The sequence below is a fragment of the Dipodomys spectabilis genome, unplaced genomic scaffold (genome assembly GCF_019054845.1).
Source record: "Dipodomys spectabilis isolate Male_0828 unplaced genomic scaffold, ASM1905484v1 ptg000059l, whole genome shotgun sequence".
NCBI lineage: Eukaryota > Metazoa > Chordata > Mammalia > Rodentia > Heteromyidae > Dipodomys > Dipodomys spectabilis.
Genome location: NW_024870736.1, coordinates 5,347,821 through 5,369,284, shown reverse-complemented (window position 1 = coordinate 5,369,284; position 21,464 = coordinate 5,347,821). Strand labels below are relative to the sequence as shown.

Genomic DNA, 21,464 nt, shown 5'->3' with positions numbered 1-21,464 from the left:
ACAGCTCATTTTGAAGAACTCAGCATAAAGTACCCTGTGTAGAGTACTCAGCACACAGCACCTTCTGAAGGAGGGAGTCCATAGCACGCAGTGTAAAGGACTCAGCACATGGTACACTTTGAAAAACTCACCACGTAGCATTCTTTTCCAGGGACTCAGCACATAGCACCTTGTGTTAAGACTCCACAAACAGCACCTTTTGAAGGGCTGACTACCTAGCACACTGTGTAAAACACTCAGTGCACAGCCTCCTTTTAAAAACTCACATTAGAACACAATTTTGAAGGACTCAGCACATACCACCCTGTGGAAGGACTCAGCACACAGTACCACCTAAAGTGCAATATGGAGCACCCTGTGTAAAGGACTCGGCACACCGCACTCAAAAGACTCACCTCATCCTTCTCTTCTCAAGGATGCAGCACGTTGCCCCCATTGGGATGACTCAGCACACAGACCCGTTTGAAGAACTCAGCAAAAGTACCCGTGTAAAGGACTCTGCACACAGCACCCATTGAAAAACTCACCCAGCCCACCCTTCTCAAGGACTCAGCACATAGCACCATTTGGGGTTAATTAGCACACTGCAACTTTTGAAGGACTCAGCATAAAGTACAGTCTGTAATGGACTCAGCACACAGCAACCTTTGAAAAACCCAGCATGACCCACTCTTTTCAAGGACTCAGAACATAGCACCATTGGGATGACTCAGCACACAGCACAATTTTTGAGGACTCAGAACAAAATCCCCATGTGGGAAGGACCCAGCAAACAGCACCCTGTGAAGGACTCAGCACATAGCTGTATGTCACAAGTTCAGTTGTCATTAAAATTACGGTGCTTTCTTCAGTATCACCATTCTTCAGAAACACTTCACAAATCCAACTAGTTCACATTTAGCTAATCTGTGTTTTATGGGGGAGGGTCAGGTGGGGGTCTTGAACTCAAAGCTTTGGGGCCCTGTCCATGAGCTCTTTGGTTCAATTCTAGATAGAGCTCTACCACCTTGAGCCATAGTTCCAATTTTCTTTTGCTTTTTCTTTTTTTTTTGGTGGGGGGCTTGTTCTTTGACAGGTTTTATGGTGATCAGAAGGTCAAGTAGGGGTGTCCATGGGCAAAGCCTCTTAGCTCGGCCTGAAGCCGACCTCTCCCTTCCTTGTGCCCCTAGGAGCCGGGTCTCCTGGAGCTCTCTGGGCCTAGGGTGGAACAGATCTGCTCTGGAATCAACACTCAGGGTGAGCAAAAGTCAGCTTGGCCCCAGTCACTTCCCCAAATTGAACTCTAGAGGACGATAGTCCCCCATGGTGGCATGGGGCCAGTGTCCCGCGTCTGGCCACCAGGGGGCAGGAATCACCCACCATAGGGATTGTACCTGCGAGTTGCGTTTACTCTTATTTCCCTGGGACCCCTACCAGGCTTCAAAGCCACCATGGACAGGAAAGTCCTTGAGACCCTTACCAACAATTAACCATCGAAAAGCAAGTAGGACTGTGGCTCAAGGGCAGTGCACTAGCCTTTAGCAAGAAAACTCAGAGATAGAGTCTAGGGGCCTGAGTTCACACACACACACACACACACACACACACACACACACACACACACACACACACACCACTAGCATGCAAAATCTGAGATTTCTACACTGCAGACTGGGTATTCTCTACCTTTTGCACACTAAGCCTGGTGGCTGTTAGCCTTGGTTTCTAATGCATCCAACACCAACTGGCATCTTTAATTTGGGGGAACAGAAGGGCTAGAAGGTCAGACTTCCCCCATCCCAGCTCCTTGATTGGGTCTTGGTCTATCCAGGCCCTTTGGGGCTCCTTTTACAGACTCACCAAGATGCCATCAAAAGGCATCACACACTGGGCACTGGTAGCTCATGCCTGTCATCTTAGCTACTCTGGAAGATGAGATCTGGAGGATCACAGTTCCAAGCCAGCCTGGGCAGGAAAGTGTGTGAGACTTTTATCCTTTTATCCTCAAGGAACCATCAGAGAACAAGAAGTGGCCATGTGGCTCAAGTGGTAGAGTGCCAGCCATGAGAAAAGAGCTAAGGGACAGCGCTCACGGCCAACAACAACAAGGACAGGCATTACATGTTGGCTTTTGGGATTGGCATGGGCCAAATAGAATTGGAATTTTGAAGTGCTCCAAGATAAAGCTCTACCTCCTTTAGTTCCACGCTCCTCCATCTCATCTCCCCTCCTGGCCTTGGCCTGGCTTTGGGTCAGGATGGCCCTGGTTGGACCGGAGGACTCCAAGTAGGAAGATCCCAGAGCAATCGCCCTGCCTCCTTCCACCCTGCTCACCCTGCTGCTTCTGCTCTTTGCCATAGACCTTCTTCCTGGAATCCATCCGTGAGGTCAACACCACCAACATAGTGGTGAGTGATGGGTCCGGCGTAACTAGGGGCAGTCAGAGGTGGAAGTGGGTCTGGAACTAGGAGCTTCCACTTTGGGTGTTGGCTGAGGCCAGGGCTGACCTTTAATTCATCCTGAGATTTGCAGGGGTGGGGAGACAGTGTAGACTCCACATTGAGTGAGGTAAGATCAGAATCAGGAGGAACACTTTTGGGGGGGAGGCTGTGGGGCTCAGGGGGCCACTATTCTTGGTACTCCTCTCTCGGGACTCCCCTCTCCTGCTCTCATCCCACAATGGTAGAAGAGAAACTTCAACTAAGGGTGTCGAAGAGGGGACAGGAGAGAATGTATGTGTGAACTAGACCTGTGCTTCATATTCCTCCAAGCCCATACTTCCTGTTTATCTGAGAAAAGGATTTGGGCATGAGGGATCATCCCAGCTGAGAATGTGGCTCAGTGGTTGAGGGGTGGCCTAGAATGTCTGAAACCCTGGGTTCTATTCCACACAGAAAAAGCTGGAAGGGGAGGTGAGGCTCAACTGGTAGAGCACCAGCCTTGATCAAAAAGAGCTCAGGGACAGTGGCCAGGCCCTGAGTTCAAGCCACAGGACTGGAAGCACAAATCTTGGTGGAGGCTTGCTTTCCCTTTGAAAACAATTTATTTTTTATGATAAGCATAACATGATGCTCGTCCCTGGCCACCAATGGGCCATTAGATGTCCCTTGAATTTGGGTCACATCTCGGAAGGCTCTGCCCTGCCCAAACCGCATTTTACCCTTCCCGTCACCCAACACATGGAGGCCTGAGAGAAGGCCACCTGGCCACCTTCTTGTGGCCACCTCTCCTAGGCTTAGGAGAGTTAGTATGTCAGAAAGAGAGTCATCATCTGCATCAGTCTACAGAAGAAAGGGAGGGAGCGATCTGAGCCCGAGCCCAGGAGCTGTGGGCGGCTCTGCTTGTGGGGCATCTGCAGCAAGACATGCTCCTTGGGGCAGTCCTCTATGGGGTTCAGAAGTCCGACCTCTCCTCCAGCAGGTTCCACACTGCATTGAAGTGGCAATTCTTCAAAACCTTCCTGCTCCTCCCTCATTTGGACAACCCCGGGACCAGAGGCATCTGAAGCTGTGGCGGTGGTGGGAGGCTCAGCCTGTGCTGGCATCTGGAGCCCGCTCTCTGCGCCTTCCCCTGCGTGGAGTGACAGCAGCTTCTGCAGCTCTCTCCTCCTCTCCAGCATCTCCTGGGACAGCCGGCGCCCGTGCTCAGCTTTCTCCCCACAAAGCACATCCAGGATGTGCATCTGTTTTTACACTTCAGGAGGGAATCCTCGATGTTCTGGATGTGTGCTGACAGTTGGCTGTATCGATGGTGTAGCTCCTCCACTGGACTCTGGAAGTCCATCTCATCAGGCAGATGGTAGATGAAGCAGAATTTCTTCTTGGATACCCACGTGTCCTGCTTCCCATCCGCACACAGGCTGTGTTGGCAGATGGCCTGTGGCTCCAGATTTATCTGGCATTGAGCTGCCAGGTGGCCTGGGTGTCCCAAGCGGGCCTGCAGCTTCTGTGGCAGGAGCTTCCACCTGTAGATTTCAGCCACCCAGAGTGCTTGCAGATCCACGTCCCTCTCGGTCTGGGGGATGTCTCCATCCTCTGCGATGGTCACGTCGGGGGGACTCACGTCCTCACCTTTTGCTTCTCCAGGACTCTCACCTTCCCCTTCCGCAGGAAAACCCAGGGTGCTCAGCTGGGCCGGCAGGTGCTCCTCCTGTGGTCTGGTCGCTTCCAGGCACTTGAGAGTGTCCTGCCACTTTTGGGGCACCTCCTGGTCCCCCCAGTTGGTCGGGGCCTGCACTTGCTTCAACTGCTCCAGCAGCTGGGTATGCCTCTGCAGGTGTTGCTGCAGGGCGTCCTTCTCGGAGCTCAGCTGCTCATTGGAGGTGATGTACATCTCACAGGTGGCTCTGAGCTCCTGCAGCTGGGCCAGGGACTGCTCTTGCCACTCCTGCAGCTCCTGAGCCGCTTGGCTCTCTCTCTCAGCCACCTCTTTCCATTCCTCTCTCTTCTCCTCTGCATGGTCCAGCTGTTCCCGCAGATGTTTCTTCACCTGCAGCTCAGAGTCCAGGATGCTGGTGAGCCCCTCCTTCTCACCGCTCACCCTGTGGAGAGAGTCCTGCAGCAGGGCCAACTGTTCCTCTGGCTGTGGGTCACACACACATGTGAATCCTGGGATCTCTGGGATCTCCTGCCGATCCTTGGCCTTCTCCTCCAGTCTCCGCAGTTGCTCCCGCTGCTCCGCATTCTGGAGATGGAGCCTCTGGTTTTCCTGGACCTGGATGTGAAGTTGTTCCTTCAGGTTTTTTAACTCCATCTGTGTGTGGTAGGCCTGGGCCTGCAGCTGCCGCTCAGCCTGAGACCGTCGTGTGGGGGGCCTTGACTCTGCCCGCTTCCTTCTCAGTTCGCCCACCTCATTCTGTAGGGCTAGCACCTGCCTTGACACTTGCTCTTTCTCCTCTGTCAGTTCGTTTACCCTCTGGGTCAGCTGCTGGGCCTCCTCCTTCCGTGCGGACCTCTCAATGCTCAGGTCCTCTGCGAAGGTGTCTCTTTCAAGATTTGCTGCGTTCACCCTCCACCTCAGATTGTCCAGTCGTCTCTTCAGGATCTCATGCCCTGCCAGGGCTTGTTGGAACTTGCAGATTCTCTTCTTCATGTTGTTTCTCTGGGTCCAGAGTGCTTCCAGCTTCTTCTGCAACTCTGTATTCACTTGTTCCAGGTCATTGAAGCTTCTGGTCTTTTCCTCAAGCTGAAGTGTTACATCATTCAGCTGTTTAAAGAATATTTCAGCCTCCTTCTGTGCAGCAGTAGGGGCAGAAGCCGCCATCTCCAGCTCCACCACATGCCGCTCTGCGGCCTGTAGGCGGCTGGTGAGAGCTTCATGCTCCATTTCTCTGTCATTGGCTACCTGCTGCATGTAGGCTGGTGCACATTGTAAATTGCTTTCTGCCAAATCCAACCTCTGTATGGGTGGCTTGTGGATCTCTAGGTCTGTTTTCAGTGCTTCATGCACCTGGGATATCTTCTCCCTCTCTTTCACCTGTCGATCCCGCAGGTCTGTCTTTTCATGCTTCAATGGGTGGATCTTGGCACAGTGCACCTTATTTCTTCTTTTGCTGCAGTCCAGGGCAGGTACCATGTGTGGATAGCACCTCTGCACATCCTTGGTGGTATTGGGACCCTTGATTCTCTGGACTCTGGTGGTTGTGACTTTTTCCAAAGGCAGGGGAGTCCCGTGGTAAGCATCACCTTTGCCCAGACCTGAATCACACTCCCCAGTGGTGTTTGGCTTGGGGATCCCTCCCTTTTCTGTGTTCTTTGTTTTCTTGAATGTTGCAGGTCTGATGGGAGGATTCATCTGCCGGCGTTCTGGCAGTAGTTTCTTGCCCACAGCTCTCTCATGGAGTCTTCTTGTTTCAGACATCTGAGCGCTGGGACAGGAAAGATGGGCTGGCCACGTTCCCAGGCTCTTGGCAATCCTCTATTCTCCCACTCACTGACTAGGAGGTCAATTTCCTCCTCTACACCAAAGTCGCCTCCAGTCTCTTGCTCACCACTCAGCCACCTCTACCTTCCTCAATTGCTGGTAGTGGTGTCAACCAACAGAAGTAATCCTGGTGCTACCAGGCAGTATGGAATGTGGGCGTGGCCTCCATTCTTGTATCCCATTGGTCAGAAAAAAACATGGAAGAATGGGGTGTGGCCGGAATCCTGTGATGCAGGCAGCATGGGCAGAGTCAAGATGACAGCAGCTCCTCCAGCCCCTTTCCCACGGAATTCTGTCCAATCCGGTTGGGGACAATAAGGTGACCTGCTTTAGACAGATGACTGCACAGATTGTTGTGTATGTGTGTTTGTTGCCAGTCCCGGACCTTGAACTCAGGATTTGGACACAGTCTGTGAGCTGCTTTTGCTCATAGCTAGCCTTTTATCACTGAAATTCTCTATCCTCAGGTTGAAGTGGTGGGAGCCTGAGCCCACAATTGGAATCCTGGTCCTGCCACCTCCAAATGGCAGGAGATCCTAAGAAACTCATTCCTATCCATATGAATACCACTGGAATGTGATGTATGTCATGATTGAATGGGCAGTTCTTGGATGATTCTAGGTTAAAATTATACACAATTATTTTATAGAACACGGATCAATTTTAATGAATAATTTATGAAGCATTGAAACAATTACTTTCATTAAATGGAGGCAGAATGAAATACCTAAGAATTGGGTGTCACATAGTATAGAGATGCCATTTTTTCTGCCAGGACCAGGATTGGAATTCATGGTCAGGCTAACTCTGTTGCACTGACAGGGAAGGGGAAGCTTAACTCCCTGGAGTCAAGAAATTCAAGTCTGTCCTCCACTTTGAAAATCAGTATGGAGGTTCCTCAAGACTCCACATAGAGCTCCCCTATGACCCAGCAATCCCACTTTTGGGCATTTACCCTAATGTTCACAAACAAGCCACACTAAAGCTACCAGCACGACTATGTTTACTGCAGCATTATTTATCATAGCTAAGATATAGAACCAACCCAGATGTCCCTCAGAAGATGAATGGATCAAGAAAATGTGATATATATGTATATATACAATGGAATTCTATGCCTCCATCAGAAAGGATGACATTGCCCCATTTGTTAAGAAATGGAAAAACTTGCAAAAAATTCTATTAAGTGAAGTTAGCCAGGGCCAAAGAAACATAGGTCCCATGATTTCCCTTATTTACAATAACTAGTATATGTCTGAGTCAAGCAGAAAAGGTCAGATAAGTTGATGTTAGGGAAATGAACCCAAGATATGTGTTCAAATGTTTTTTTTTTTCTTTCATGGGATCATTTCAAACACATTTATGATTTCCTTCTTGCTTTGTATGTCCCTCTCTCCCAGGGTATAACCCCTGCTTTCACTGTATTTGATGTCAGTATAATTTGTGGAGGGTTAAGGGAAAAAATCCTTTAAATAGGGATACATGTTACCTATTTCAACAATGAGATATATAAGTTGTTATGCTGAAAATGAACTTTACATCTTTGGTGGGGGGGCGGGGAGGAGGCCTGGGTGAGAGGTAGGAGAAGGATGGGAAGGGAAAAAAAAGGAGGAGGCTACAATGCTTGATAAGAAATGTATTCATTTTCTTGCCCATGTAATTGTAAACCCTCTGTATAGTATTTTCACAATAAAAAAAAAAAAAGAAATTCAAGTCCGTTCCTTAGGATGGAAATCGATCCTCAGCAATAGAAAACATCCTATTCATGGACATTTTACATATATGATTTATATTGACATACATAGATTGACTCCATATTGCATTCAGTGTAGTAATTCATTTTATTTTTTGTTTCATTCATATATTGACCGTTTATTTCATTGACCACTATGGCACATAGAATATGTATGCCACTTCATACCTGACACCCAGGACTTTCACAGAAAAGGAAAACAGGTGTCACCATCAGCTTCTTACTCCATGATTCATTGTTTTAGAGTGCTGGCATCTTAACTCGTGGTCTACTGGGGCAAATTCATGAATGGTTGAGTGTCAGCATGCCATCCTGGGGCAAATTGAACTGACAGGCAGTTCCCAGGACCTGAGATAGAGCCCTAGTAGTTGACAAAACAAGAACAGATTGACTTGCAGATGGTAGCATGCTAATAAATACATACCTTTATAGAGTGCCAGAGATTCTATGCATTATTCAGTTATATCGACTACATTCCTACCAATTCTTGGCTATTTATTATGCCTCCATGCAATTAATGCTACTGTTTTCATCCTTAATAAACTATTAAGTAAATCAGTGTCCTGAAATTATTGAGTCCCTGTAAGAAATAGTATTCTTTTCATGCTTCATAAGGTATTAAATAAAACCAATCAGCCTTCTGAAATCATGATGTCTAATTTTATATGCATATCATTCATGAACAACTCATTCAACTGGGACATTGATAACATTGCATTATTATTCCTATGGATGGGAACAAGTCTCTTAGGAACTCCTGTAATCTGGAAGTGGCTTGACTGGGATTTGAACTGTAGGCCTATGTTGAAATGGGGGACTATGGTTTCCCCAGTAGCCCGCAATTAAAAAGATTATTTAGCTCCCTGGATTGCAATTCGTGCCATTTTTTCTACCAGGGCTGGGATTCGAACTCAAGGTCTGGGTAAATACGCAGCACTATCAGGGAAGGGGAATCTCACTATGCTGAAGACAAGAAAGTCAGGCCTGTTCCCTAGGCCTGAATTCAAACCTCAGTTATGGAAAACATATTCCTTATGTACAGTTTAAAGGTAGGATTTCTACTTCCAAATAGATATTCAGTCCATAGCGTTTGGTGTGGTTATTCATTTTATTTCTTGTTTTATGCATTTATTTACCATTGATTTTATTGACCCAGATGACACCTCTATCATTTGTTACATTATTTACATCCTATCACATTGAATCCAGATTTGTAGATATGTTTTCCATCATGCCTGACACCCAGAACTCTCCCAGAAAAGGAACACATGTGTCACACTCGGCTTCTTACTCCAAGATTAAATTTTTGGCAGTGCTGGGATCTGAACTCAGGGCCTAGCAGGCACAATTCATGAATGGGTGAGTGTGAGCATAGCAGCCTCTAGCCAATGAAGCTGTCAGGTGGATCCCAGGTGCTGAAATCGAGCCCCAGGTTGGGCCAAAACAGCAATACATGGATAGGCTGATGGTGGTATACAAATAAATATATATTGGTAAAGAAAGCCAGAGCCATCTATTTATGATTCAATGATGCCTACTGTGTTCCTACCAACTCTTAGGTATTTAATATACTGCCATTGAAGGAATATTATTCCTTTCAGGAATAATAATAAACTATTCATTATAATCAATCAGCGTCCTAGGATTATTGCATCCAATTTTAGACTAGACCGATGCACAAACTACTCTTTCATTCGGTATTCCTATGCATAGGAACGAGTCTCTTGTGATCTCCTGCCATTGGTAGGTGTCAGGATCAGGATTTGAACCCGGAGCCTATGTTGACAGGTCGGCCTATGGCTTCCCTGATAGCCTGCCAGCCTTCAGCAATGGCAGGCCAGGTCCAGTTGGCAGGATGTCATTCAGACCCAGGATGCTCACCGTGCAAAGAAAAAAAATGTAAAATCCCCAGGCCTCTGTAGCTTGCCACTTTTTGTGCTATCCTACTTTTCTTTTTTCTTCCTGCAAGCCCTCTGGGCCTAGGATCCCAGGATCGGCTATGGGTCCGGAGACTGCACCCCAGCCTAGGGCAATCGAAGCTGAGGCAGACTTGCAATGACCTGAGTTCAAGCCCCGTGGTTGGCAAAATAAAGAATAAATTCTAAAACTTAATTAAGTATTTAACTAAATTAAAGAAGAAATAAAGCTCCCTGGTTTGGAATTTCTGCCAGTTTTCTTTCCTAGCCTGGGATTTGAACTCAGGGTCTTGGTAAATCTGTAGCAATGTGAGGGAAAGTGCAGAGTTGCCACTACTTGAGTTCAAACCCCATGCCAAGCCAAAAACAAGAAATTAAGTCACTGACCTCGGCAGGGGGATTAGTTGTGGAGATGGGAGGGAAGGGAGGGTAGGGGGAAACAAAGGAGGAGGCAACAATGCTCAATAGGAAATGTTCTCATGACCTTGCTCTTGTAACTGTGACCCCTCTGTACAACATTTTCACAATAAAAAATGTACAAAAAAGAAACAATGTTGTGCTCAGAGAAGCACTTTGTGTGTAAGGGAAGGATGTCTGAATAGCTGTACAAAATTCTACACTGCTTTTGTTAAAATGTTCAGTATGGAACTGAATAAACATAACTGCTTCCATTAAAAAATATTAAGCCACTGTCTTGGAACTAGGGCCAGTATTTCTGCCATTGCTGGGATTTGAGCTCCCGGTCCAGGTAACTCTTTTGTACCATGGGTGAAGCTGAAGATCTCTGTCCTTGAGGAAAAGAAATTCAGGCTAGACTTCCCAGGGCCTGAATGAAGGCCCTGCAATGGAAAAAATGAGCCTGTACCTCCATGTCCTTGTGTATGTATGGATGTATCCCTATAGGTGAAGCTCTAGAGTAGCTATGATGAATGGCACCAAACTAGGAAATTTGTTTTCAATACAATGATTTCAGAGCACAGAGAGTGTTTTCAAGACAGTGCATGTTCCAGGGATCCCCTCACTGTTCCCAGTGTAGCCTGAGGGTTTCTCTGCATCCCAGGCCTGCTGGAAGAAGAAGTCTCTTTCATTGTCTGAACAAGCAGACAAAAGGCCTCACTCCTGTACAGCTGTGTAACAAACATCTCCATCAGGGTCCATTAGTGTGAATGAGTGTAGGTGGACTCTGAAGGGCAGGACAAAAAGGCCTCTTTTACCCCAAGCTATCCCTCTCCCCAGTGCTCTGTTTTGACAGGAAGCCCTCATTTGTGCCACCTCCCGGGGCAGACCAAGTTCCCTGCACTTATCCTGCCTTTGTGAGACTATATTCCGGTGTTCAGATACAGTGCTCAATATAATTCAGGAGTCCTTCTGGCAGACAACTAGAGCAGGGAACCTAATGAAATGTTTCATCATGGCCGATGATAGGCCTATGACACCTCTCCTAGGTTTCTGGAAGCTTGGGAAATCCAAGCACATATCTGAAATCTGAATGCTTCCTGTCATCTGGGGATGGTGAAGCTCATCAGGTTTTGGAAACTTTGACCTCTCCTAGTTGGTCCCTGGGTGGTTAGGTGTTAGGGTTGAACACAGGGCCTAAGGTGCCGACCATGAGCTCAGTGCAGAAGCCCAGTGCTTTACCATTTTGTGTTACAGCTTCACTTCTGGTCTATGTGTGTGTATTTGTGTGTGTGTGTGTGTGTGTGTTTGTGTGTGTGTGTGTGTGTGTGTGCGCATACACCAGTCCTTGGCTTGAACTCAGGACCTGAACACTGTTCCCAGTTTCTCTTTTACAAGAATAGCCCTCTTCCAATTAAGCCACAGAGCCACCTCAGGCTTTTTTCTAGTGATGTGGTCCTGAGAAATCAAGCCCAGGGTTTCATAGATGCTAAGCACTCTACCTCTAAGGCATATTCTCAGCCCTCTACTTCAGGTTTGTTAGTTTGTTTCTTGTCTGTTGTCGGTTGTAGGAGCTGAAGTCTGGAGCTGAGTGCTGTCCCTGCACTAATCAGCTCAAGTCTTGTGCTCTCCCACTTGAGCCACAGAGTCACTTCAGGTTTTCTGGTGGTCCATTGGAGCTACGTGTCATGACATTCCTGCCCAGGAGAGCTTTGAACCATGATCCTCAGATCTCATCCTCCTGAGTAGGTAGGATGACAGGCATGAGTCACATGCACCCAGCTTCCACTTCAGGTTTCTTAGTGGTGAATTGGAGATAACTCTCATGGGACCTTTTGTGTCTGGGATAGTTTGGCACCCAGATCCTCAGATCTCAGCTTCCCAAGAAGGCAGGATGACAGACCTGAGCTATAGACCCCTAGGCCCTGGCACTCTGTTGCAAGGGGGTCTTGGCTCCATGTGGTGGAGTGCTAGCTGCGAGCCCAAGAGGTAAGGGTCAGTGTCTAGGCCACCAGTTCAAGGTTCATGACTGAGAATAAACAAAACAAAACAACTGTCTGCAAGAGACAACTCATTATTCTTTGCTAATACATAATTTTGTCCCTGCCATGGGGACATATCTGAGCCTCAATATTCTTGTCTGCATAGTCATCTCAGTTGCGGAGCTCTTACAAGGACCAGATGAAAGAATGTACCCTGTGAAGGACACAGCACATGGCTCTCTTTGAAGGACTCACACACAACATCCTTTGAAAGACTCAACACACAGCACCCAATGCAGGACTTAGCACACTGCACCCTGTGAAGGACTCAGCACATAGCACCCTGTGCAAGACTCAGCACAGAGCACCCTATGAAGGACTCAGCACATAGCTCTATTCCACAAGCTGTCATTAGAGTTAGGGTGCTTTCATCAGTATCACCATTTTTAGAGGAACATTTCACAAATCACACAAGTTCACATCTAATTGTTTAGTTTGGATGTTTTTTTAAGGGGGGAGGTTACACTTGTGGCTTGAGCTCAAAACTCATAACATTTGCTCAAGGCTAGAGCTCTACCACTTGGAGCCACATTTCCTAGAGTCTCACAGACTTCATGTCAGGGCTGGGTTTTAAAGCCACAATGCAGCCAGAATGACATGGGTAAGCCAGCAGCATTTGGTTCCATGGCACTGGGTTGCAGTGGTTTGCATCTGCCTAAGCCAGGTTAGGTGGCAGCTGTCAGCACCAGACTCCTAAATTGCTCTGTGATGAGGTATTTGCCGTCCTGTCCTTCTATAGTAGCAGTTAGAGCATTCTACTTTGTTTTGGTGACAGTCCTGGGGCTTGAGTAAGGCTTCAACCCTGTCGCTAAACATTTGTGCTCAAGGCTAGCACTCAATTGACTGAAAGAGAGCAGAACTTCTGGCTTTTCTGTTTATGTGGCATTGAAGAATCAAACCCAGGGCTTGGTGCTTACTAGGTGAGCACTCAACCACCAAGACTCCAACGTGAATGAGGTATAAGTAGATAGATTGTTGTATATAAATATTATATACACAAAAAGAGAGATATCTGTATATTATGAACTTATAGATAATATTACTATCAATTATTAGGTATTAAATTATATCTCCATTTAATGATGTGTCCCAGTTAACAATTAATAAAGCATTAATTAATACTCAATATCCTGTTATTGTTGATCATGTATGTACATACATCCATACATATAATTATGTATTTTCTAAATGAGACAGATGTCTATATATTATTAAATTATGCATCATGTGTTACTACCAATTATTAGGTATTTAATTATGTCTCCATGCAATTTTTATTCTGCTAATGTTTAATAAAATATTAATTAAACTTAAACCATGTCCTATAATTACTGCATCTACTTTTATCATAGAATGATTCACTACTAATTCAATCTATTCATCACTGATTGTGGTGACAAATATTCCACCTATGACATTTATTACACTTATGACATCTTATTACATATCACATAGATTTGCATTGGAATTATACATCCTGCCTGACACCAAGCACATTCAACGAAAAGGAAATCGTGTGTCACGTGTGGCTTCCCACTCCACGATTACATTTTTGGCAGTGCTGGGATCTAAACTCAATGCCTAGCAGGCTGAGTTCATGAATAGGTGGCTGCCAGCACTGGAGCCTCTAGCCAATTCACCTGCCAGGCAGTTCCCAGGCCCTGAGATCGTGCCTCGTATGTTGACTCCATATTGGGCTTACTGTAGTTATTCATTTTATTGTTTCCTTTACTCAATTATTTTCCATTTATTTTATTGACTGTTCTTACACATGGAATATTTATTACATTTATTATATAGGATAGATTTGCCTATGTATGAAACTTTACACCTGACACCCTGGACTTTCCAGAAAAGGAAAACCTGTGTCACCATGGGCTTCTTATTCCATGATTCAATTTTTGTGAGTGCTGGCACCTGAACTCACACCCTACAAGGATCAATTCATGAATAGGTGAGTGTCAGGACGCTGGCCTGGGGCATATGGAGCTGACAAGCAGTTCCCAGCACATGAGATCGAGCCTCAGAGGTTGACACAATAAGAACAGATTGACATGCAGATGGTAGTGCACAAATAAATATACATCTTTATAGAGTGCCAGAGATGTCTATACATTATTCAGTTATATATGCTACATCCTCCCAATTCATGGGTATTTATTATGCCTCCATGTAATTAATATTACTGTTTTCATTCTTAATGAATTATCAATTAAATCAACCACTGGTCCCAAACTATTGCGTCTTTGTAATTAATAGTATTCTTTTAATGTGTCAAAAATATTCATTAAAATCCATCGGCCCCCTAAAGTCACTCTGTCTAATTTTATAGTATCATTCAGGAACAACTAATTCAACCTTGACTTTCAGAACCTTTCATCGGTATTCCTATGAATAGGAACGGGACTCTTAGGATCTCCCGCCATTGGTCAGGACCAGGCTTCGAACGCAGGTACTATGTTGTCGTGTTGGCCTATGGCTTCCCTGGTAGCCCGCTAGCCTTCAGCAATGCCAGGTTACCGACACTTTTCAGCTGTGTCATTCAGAACCCGGATGGTCACCTTGCAAAGAAAACAAATGTAAAACAGGCAGCCATCTGCAAGTTGCCGGGTTTTTTTTCCTTTTTTTTTCCTGTGTTGTTTTATTTATTTATCTTTCCTGTCAGCTTTTGGGTCCCAGGAACCCAGGTTCAGCTGTGGGTCCAGTGGCTGTACCCAGCCTAGAGTGATGGAAGCTGAGGCAGAGTTGCCATGCCCTGAGTTCAAGCCCTGTTCTTAACAAAATAAAAATAAATGAATAAATTAATATATAGATAAATACATTAAAAATATTATAAAAATTATGAGGCTCCTTGACTTGGAATTCATTATGTTTTTCTCTGCCAGGCCTGGGATTTGAACTCAGGGACTAGGTACATCCTATCACTGTGGGAGAAGGGGAAGCTCACTGTGCTGGAAGAGAAGAAAATCAGGCCTGTTCCCAGGGCCGGAATTCAAGTCACAGTACTTGCAAAAATAATATTTGTATACATATTAAATACTGAATTCATATTTTCATACATGTTTACTGCATATTGCAGTTAGTGTGGTTATTCATTTTATTCTGTGCTTTATTTATTTCTTATGTATTTTAATGAGCGTGATTATACATATGACATTTTTTATGTCCTATTACATAGGACACAGATTTTTCTATGTATTATACATCATTCCTGAGACTCAGGACTTTCACCAATAAGGAAAACAAGTGGGACAATTGGCTTCTTCCAACAGGATTAAGTTTTTGGCAGGTCTGTGATTTGAACTCGGGGCCTAGAAGGTCCATTTCATGAATGGGTCAATGTGAGCACACCAGTCTGATTATGAACCAAGCCACAAGAAAATCAAACACCACAAGCAGACCAGAGACTCCAACAAGAGACTGGTTATGGACACAAGGGAAATACAGGGTCTTCCTATCCCCCCTAAAAAAATAAAAGAATTCTTTTTTGTACCTTTTATAAAAAATTTTTTTCTAAAACTTTTTTTAATTTTTAATTTTTAGCTTTCTAAAAAATTGTTTTCTATTAACTTTTTTTTCTTCCTCTTATAATTTTTATTTTACGGGTATATGTGTGTGTGTTTTTCTTCTTTTTTTTCTTTTCTTGAATTTTTTTTGTTTAGCTCTACTGACCTCTTGATCCTCTTTTTCTTTCCTTCTCATTCTGTTCACTTTTTCTTCTCTTTCGTTCTACCTTGCATGACTTAATGGCAGTTCTGCTCATCCTCAGATATAACTGTAGTCAAATATTAGACCTTCTCCCCCATTGTGTTCACACTTAATCCAGAAATGTATTACTCAATTCAAAACATCCTAGACTTAAATTCCTTAATAGCAGTGCTACCTCTTTATACCTATACAATATTTTAAGCATTTTTATTTTTAAGTTTTTCATATCTCCTTTCTATACCTTCCTTTCTCTTATCCTATCCATGTTCTTCTCTGAATATTATGTTTTTATATTTGCATAATATTTAAGTGTTGCACTGTTTAATTTTTAATTTTTGTTTTTCTATTTTTTCTCGTCCCTTTTTTTCTTTCTCTTTCTTATTTTTTTCTCTCTCTACTTTCATCCTATCCAACCTATTTCCCACTTTCAGATTAGGATTTAGTTAACTCTCCCTGTGCCTTCCCACATCCCTCTATTCCTATTTTTACCCACGTCTCTCCCTAAACCTAATAATTTCTTGTTTGCCAAATTCTTCTTTGTGGTTCATAGCCCATTAATATATAGTTGTTTGATGTTGAATAGATATATCTGTTGAACTAGATTGTATCTTCAGACTATTGACTGTACAAATACAGCCTTTGGTTGATGCTTGCCTTAAGATAGTGTTCTAGCACAAAACTGTTTTGATTTCCATCACAAATTGGCAGAGCAAGCCAGAAAAACACAAGAAAAATGGCAAGTCCAGGTATCTCAACTCCTACTCGTGATAATCAGGGGACAGAACAGATAATGAATAATCCACAGGAGAATTCCCAAAAAGCTCTACAAACACTACTGGTAAACATGTAAATGAAAACATTGAAAACCTGCAAAGGACTCTGTATGAGCATGATAGGGAGAGAGAGGAGGCAAACCAAAGGTAAATACAGGAATATCATGAGCGTGAGGACGCTACTCAAAGATTGATACAGGAATTACATGAGCAGCTTGAGAACACTCAAAGAGAAATAGAGGAATGGTGTGAGCAGGCTGAGATCAGTCAAAGAGAACTACAGGAATTGCAGGAGCTGGCCAAGAACAGACAAAGAGAAAGTCAGGAATGGCATGAGCAGGCTGAGAAAACTCAAAGAGAACTACAGGAATTGCATGAACGTGAGAGAGCGGGATGTGAATACAGAAAGATCACTAAAGCCATTCATGGAATCCATAAACAGAGAGCTGAAAAAAGTCAGAGAGACTACAAAGGGAATGCTGAATGGAACCCAACAGAAGAAATGGGAATCCAAGGAAACCATAACCAATCAACTAAGTGATTTGAGAATAAACCCTGAACACAAAATTAAGGAAGCAAAGTAGTTCATACAAGATCTAAAACAAAGCTCCAAGAAAGAATTTGAAGCCATTAAAGCTGACCAACTAGAAGGAAAAGAAATAAAAAAAAATGTAGAAAGTCTTGATAGTAGTTTAGACCATACAGAATATCGAATTTTGGGGATTGAAGACAGTCTAGATATGATAGAGAAAGAACATACAATCATCCAAGACAAATCCAAGAAATATGATAGATCTATTCAAAACTTGAAAGACACCATCAGAAGGCATAATCTGAGGATAATGAGTGTAGAGGACCACCTAGAGACAGAAGTTAATGGTCTAGGGAACTTGTTAAACAGGATCCTAGTAGAGAACTTCCCAAACATGCAAAAAGATAGGCCTATTAGAGGGCTGGGAAGGTGGCTCAGTGGTAGAGCGCTTGCCTTGCATGCCTGAGGCCCTGGGTTCGATTCCTCAGCACCACATAAGCAAAAAGAAAAAAGATGGAAGTGGTGCTGTGGCTCAAGTGGTAGAGCACTAGCCTTGAGCTGAAGAGCTAAGGGATAGCACCCAGGCCCAGAGTTTAGGCCCCACTACCGGACCAAAAAAAAAAAAAAAGATAGGCCTATTAGATACAAGAAGCTTTTATAACTCCAAATAGACCAGACCAGAACAGGACATCCTACCGTCACATTATAATCCTCACAGGATCAATTCAGACCAAGGAAAGCATCCTTAAAGCTGTCAAGGAGAAAAGATCAATCACCTATAAAGGGAAACCAATTAGAATCACCTCAGATATCTCAGCAGAGACAATCAAAGCAAGAAGAGCCTGGAATGATGTATGCCTTGCCCTAAAGACAAACAACTATCAACCAAGAATACTCTACCCAGCTAAACTCTCCTTCATAACCGAAGGTCAAATAAAAACCTTCCATAGAAAAGAAAAATTGAAACAATATATCTCCACCAACAAATAAGCCCTACAAAAGATTCTTAAAGATGTCCTACACATAGAAAACCAACAAGATCAGAATAAAGGCCAAGAAACCGCATCCAAACTGAGAATCCAAGACCCATATAGGAAGAGCCCAGTTGCCGCAGCCCTGAAGAAGGTGGATAAAATGGCAGGAACTCCCAAATACCTCTCAGTCCAATCTCTCAACATTAACGGACTTAACTCTCCAATTAAGTGACATAGATTGTCTAGTTGGATTAAAAAGGAAGATCCTTCTATCTGCTGCCTTCAGGAGTCACATCTTGCCCATAAAATCAAACACATTTTCAATGTGAAAGGCTGGAACAAAATCCACCAAGCAAACAGCCCTCATAAAAAGGTGGGAATTGCAATCCTAATATCAGATAATATATACTTCAAATTAAAATTAGTGAGAAGAGATCAAGAAAGTTGCTACATACTAATTAAGGGATCTCTCCTTAAGGAGGATATTACAATTCTAAATATCAATTCGCCAAAAAACAGAGCACCCAAATTTATCCGAGAAACACTACTTTGTCTCAAATCCCACATAAATCCAAAGATATTAATTGTTGGTGACTTTAACACACCACCTTCCCCACTAGATAGATCAACTCGATAAAAACTAAACAGAGAAAACTCAGATCTAAACATTTGCATAGATCAACTAGGTTTAACAGACATCTACCAAATATTTCACCCAGCAGCAGCAGAATACATGTTTTTCTCTCACCTTTAATTGACTGCCAAAAATCCAGCAGAGCTCTGGCTCAACTGGTAGAACACTAGCCTTGAAGGAAAAAGATAATAAGCTCATAAGGGACAGCTCCTAGGCCTTGAGTTCAAGCCCCAGGGCTGGCATAAACAAACAAAAAGAGTGCAAATTCTGTAGTTGTGTGATACTGAGCAAATTGCTGACATTCTGGGCTTCGGCTACTTTATCTATAACATGGAGGAAATGATAACACCTACTACATAGGAAGGTTGGGTTTTTTTTTAAATCAGTAAACTTTAATTTTCCAAGTGTTTTCCAAAAGAATTGTCAGACAATCCATTTGCCACAAAGCCTTCACCATCAAGCATTCCTCTTTACAAGGAGAGCAGAAACAACAAGAAAGGATAGGGTCCTCTTCCATCATTTTCTGACTCATGGTGTTTTCATAGTACAGAATTTATTCAAGTGGCAGATATTAACAACACCCAACTCAATCTCTAGGAATAATGTGAAATTCTGACCCCATGCTTGAGAGGAAACACTTTCAGTATTCTCTAATGGAATTTTTTCCTGTTCTCTTTGATAATAATTGTACTTGTGAATGTAGAAACTTTAAATTCTTCTTTGTGAACTTTAAGACTGATGTGAAAGGTGTACCTTCAGGAACATTGGGTACTGTGTGGACTATTCTTATGTTTGATGTCAACATGATTTTAAAGGAAACTTTCAAGAGGTTGGAGTCGACAGGAATACATGCCCTTACTAACATGACCCAGCATCCCCTGCCTCCAAACTGTTTTGTGCATGACTGAGTTAATGTTAGTACAGCCCAGGGAATAGCTCCTGACCAATAAGTGCTAATATTATCTATGCTTAATAAGATCATAACTTTCATTCATTTTTCAAGCCAGGAGACAAAAGATTCCCTGAATGGGTCTCAGTTTGTGGCCTTCCATTTGTGCAGGGAAGGAGACAAGCTAGTGCTTGTGGAGTCTGGCCTTTTGAATTTTCTGGACACACTTTGGAAATCCACAAATACCCAGTTTTAGACAACATCCCTCAGTTCCAACCTGTGTCCAAAGGGTAGGGAAATTACCAAAGTCTTCTGCCAAGAAAGTCAGCCAGGTCTTTGGAATTTCTACAACTATTAACCTTGTCTTTCCTAATTTTGGCCCCCCAAACTGGTCATGTCAGAAAGAATACAGTTCTTTTAGAAGACTTAGGTCAGGGAAGTGGCACTGTGGCTCAAGTGATGGAGTGTTTGCCTTGAGCTGAAGAGCTCAGGGACATGGCCAATGCCCAGAGTTCAAGCCCCATAACTGAACAACAACAACAAAACAAACCCTTAGGTCAGTCCCCATGAATCGTCTTTCCCAAGTGCCAGCAGGCATTTTGGGGAAGAGAAAGGAAAATCAACTGGCAGAAATTGTCCAATTCTATGTGTAGAGGAAAGCCACAAGCCAAGGCAGATACACAAAAAGAGTCTGTCCCACAGACTCCAATTGTCTGCTATGACCTGGAAAGCATTGTTTCACCTCTGTAGGAAAGAACAAAAATGGGCCCCAAGCCCATGGCTCCTAGTTCCTCAGGAGTCTGAAATGTGAAGATCCCAGTTCCAAGGGCCTGGGTACTTTCCCAGGAAAATAGGAAGAAATGTAGCTAGGATTAGAGGCATGAAACACTGCCACCCAGTGGTCCTTGTCTTTTTAGGATCTGTGCCTTCAGAGGTCTCATGCTGTTTCGACTGCTAGGTGGTCAAGTCATCTGGTCCAGATTGTTCTACATCTGTGCCTCCATTGAAAAGGTGACGAAGATATCACAGGGTGAGACTGTTGAGAATATTAAAGCTCATTTGTCCTCAAAGACACAGGATGGCCCTAGAATAAATAGTGGGCATCATCTTTTTTTTTTTTTAAGAATGAAATGAGACAGGTGCTGGTGGCTCACACCTGTAATCTTAGCTACTCAGGAGGCTGAGAATTGAGGCCTGGAGTTGGAAACCAGCCATGGTAGAAAAGTCCATGAGGCTTTTCATCTTCAATGAACCACTGAAATGCCGGAAGTGGAGCTGTGGCTCAAGTGGTAGAGCTCTAATCTTTGAGTCAAAAAGCTAACAGAAAGTACCCAAGTAAAGAGCTCAACTACCAATACTTAGTCATCTGCACACATCTGTAAGGATAGTCATGTTCTGTTATTACACTAGGTCTTTGTTTATGGTAAGGATACCCATGTTCTGTTACTACACTAGGTCTTGGTTTGTTTTACACCGGAATTGGACACATTCGGGTAACACTACTTCGGCTTCAATGTTAAGCGTTGGGAGAAGGGAATCAGATACCCTTTGAAAGGGTCCAAAATACGAAACGATTTATGACTTTACATGCTGTCCTTGCACTGGGGACATGCATAATCCCCTCTGTATCATCCCAATTTTAGTACACGCACTGCCAAAGCAAACACAACCTAAACCCTTTCTGGCAAGGTATATAAGATAAGAAATCAGAAATTTTTTCACTTACGGTGACTACTAAATTGTGTATTTCCAAATGACTGAACATTCAGAAAATTATGCTGTTATGAATACTATACTACATGTTTGTGCCTTTATGAATACCCAAAATGAGTCATTTTTTTCCTAATAGCTTTCATTGTATATGCAAATTAGGGAATCATGGGAGATGGCCGCGGGCGAGGCTGGGGGTGGAGCTCTGGGACGTGGTGCGCGCACTGCGCATGCTT

General features: G+C 43.9%; 1 non-coding gene across 1 annotated transcript; it reads right to left on the bottom strand.

Moving 5' to 3' along the window:
- Positions 1-21,077: 21,077 nt before the first annotated feature.
- LOC122108447 lies at positions 21,078-21,185 on the bottom strand. Its single transcript, XR_006147578.1, has one exon. It is a non-coding gene; the product is annotated as a U6 spliceosomal RNA (small nuclear RNA).
- Between the last annotated feature and the right edge of the window lie 279 nt (positions 21,186-21,464).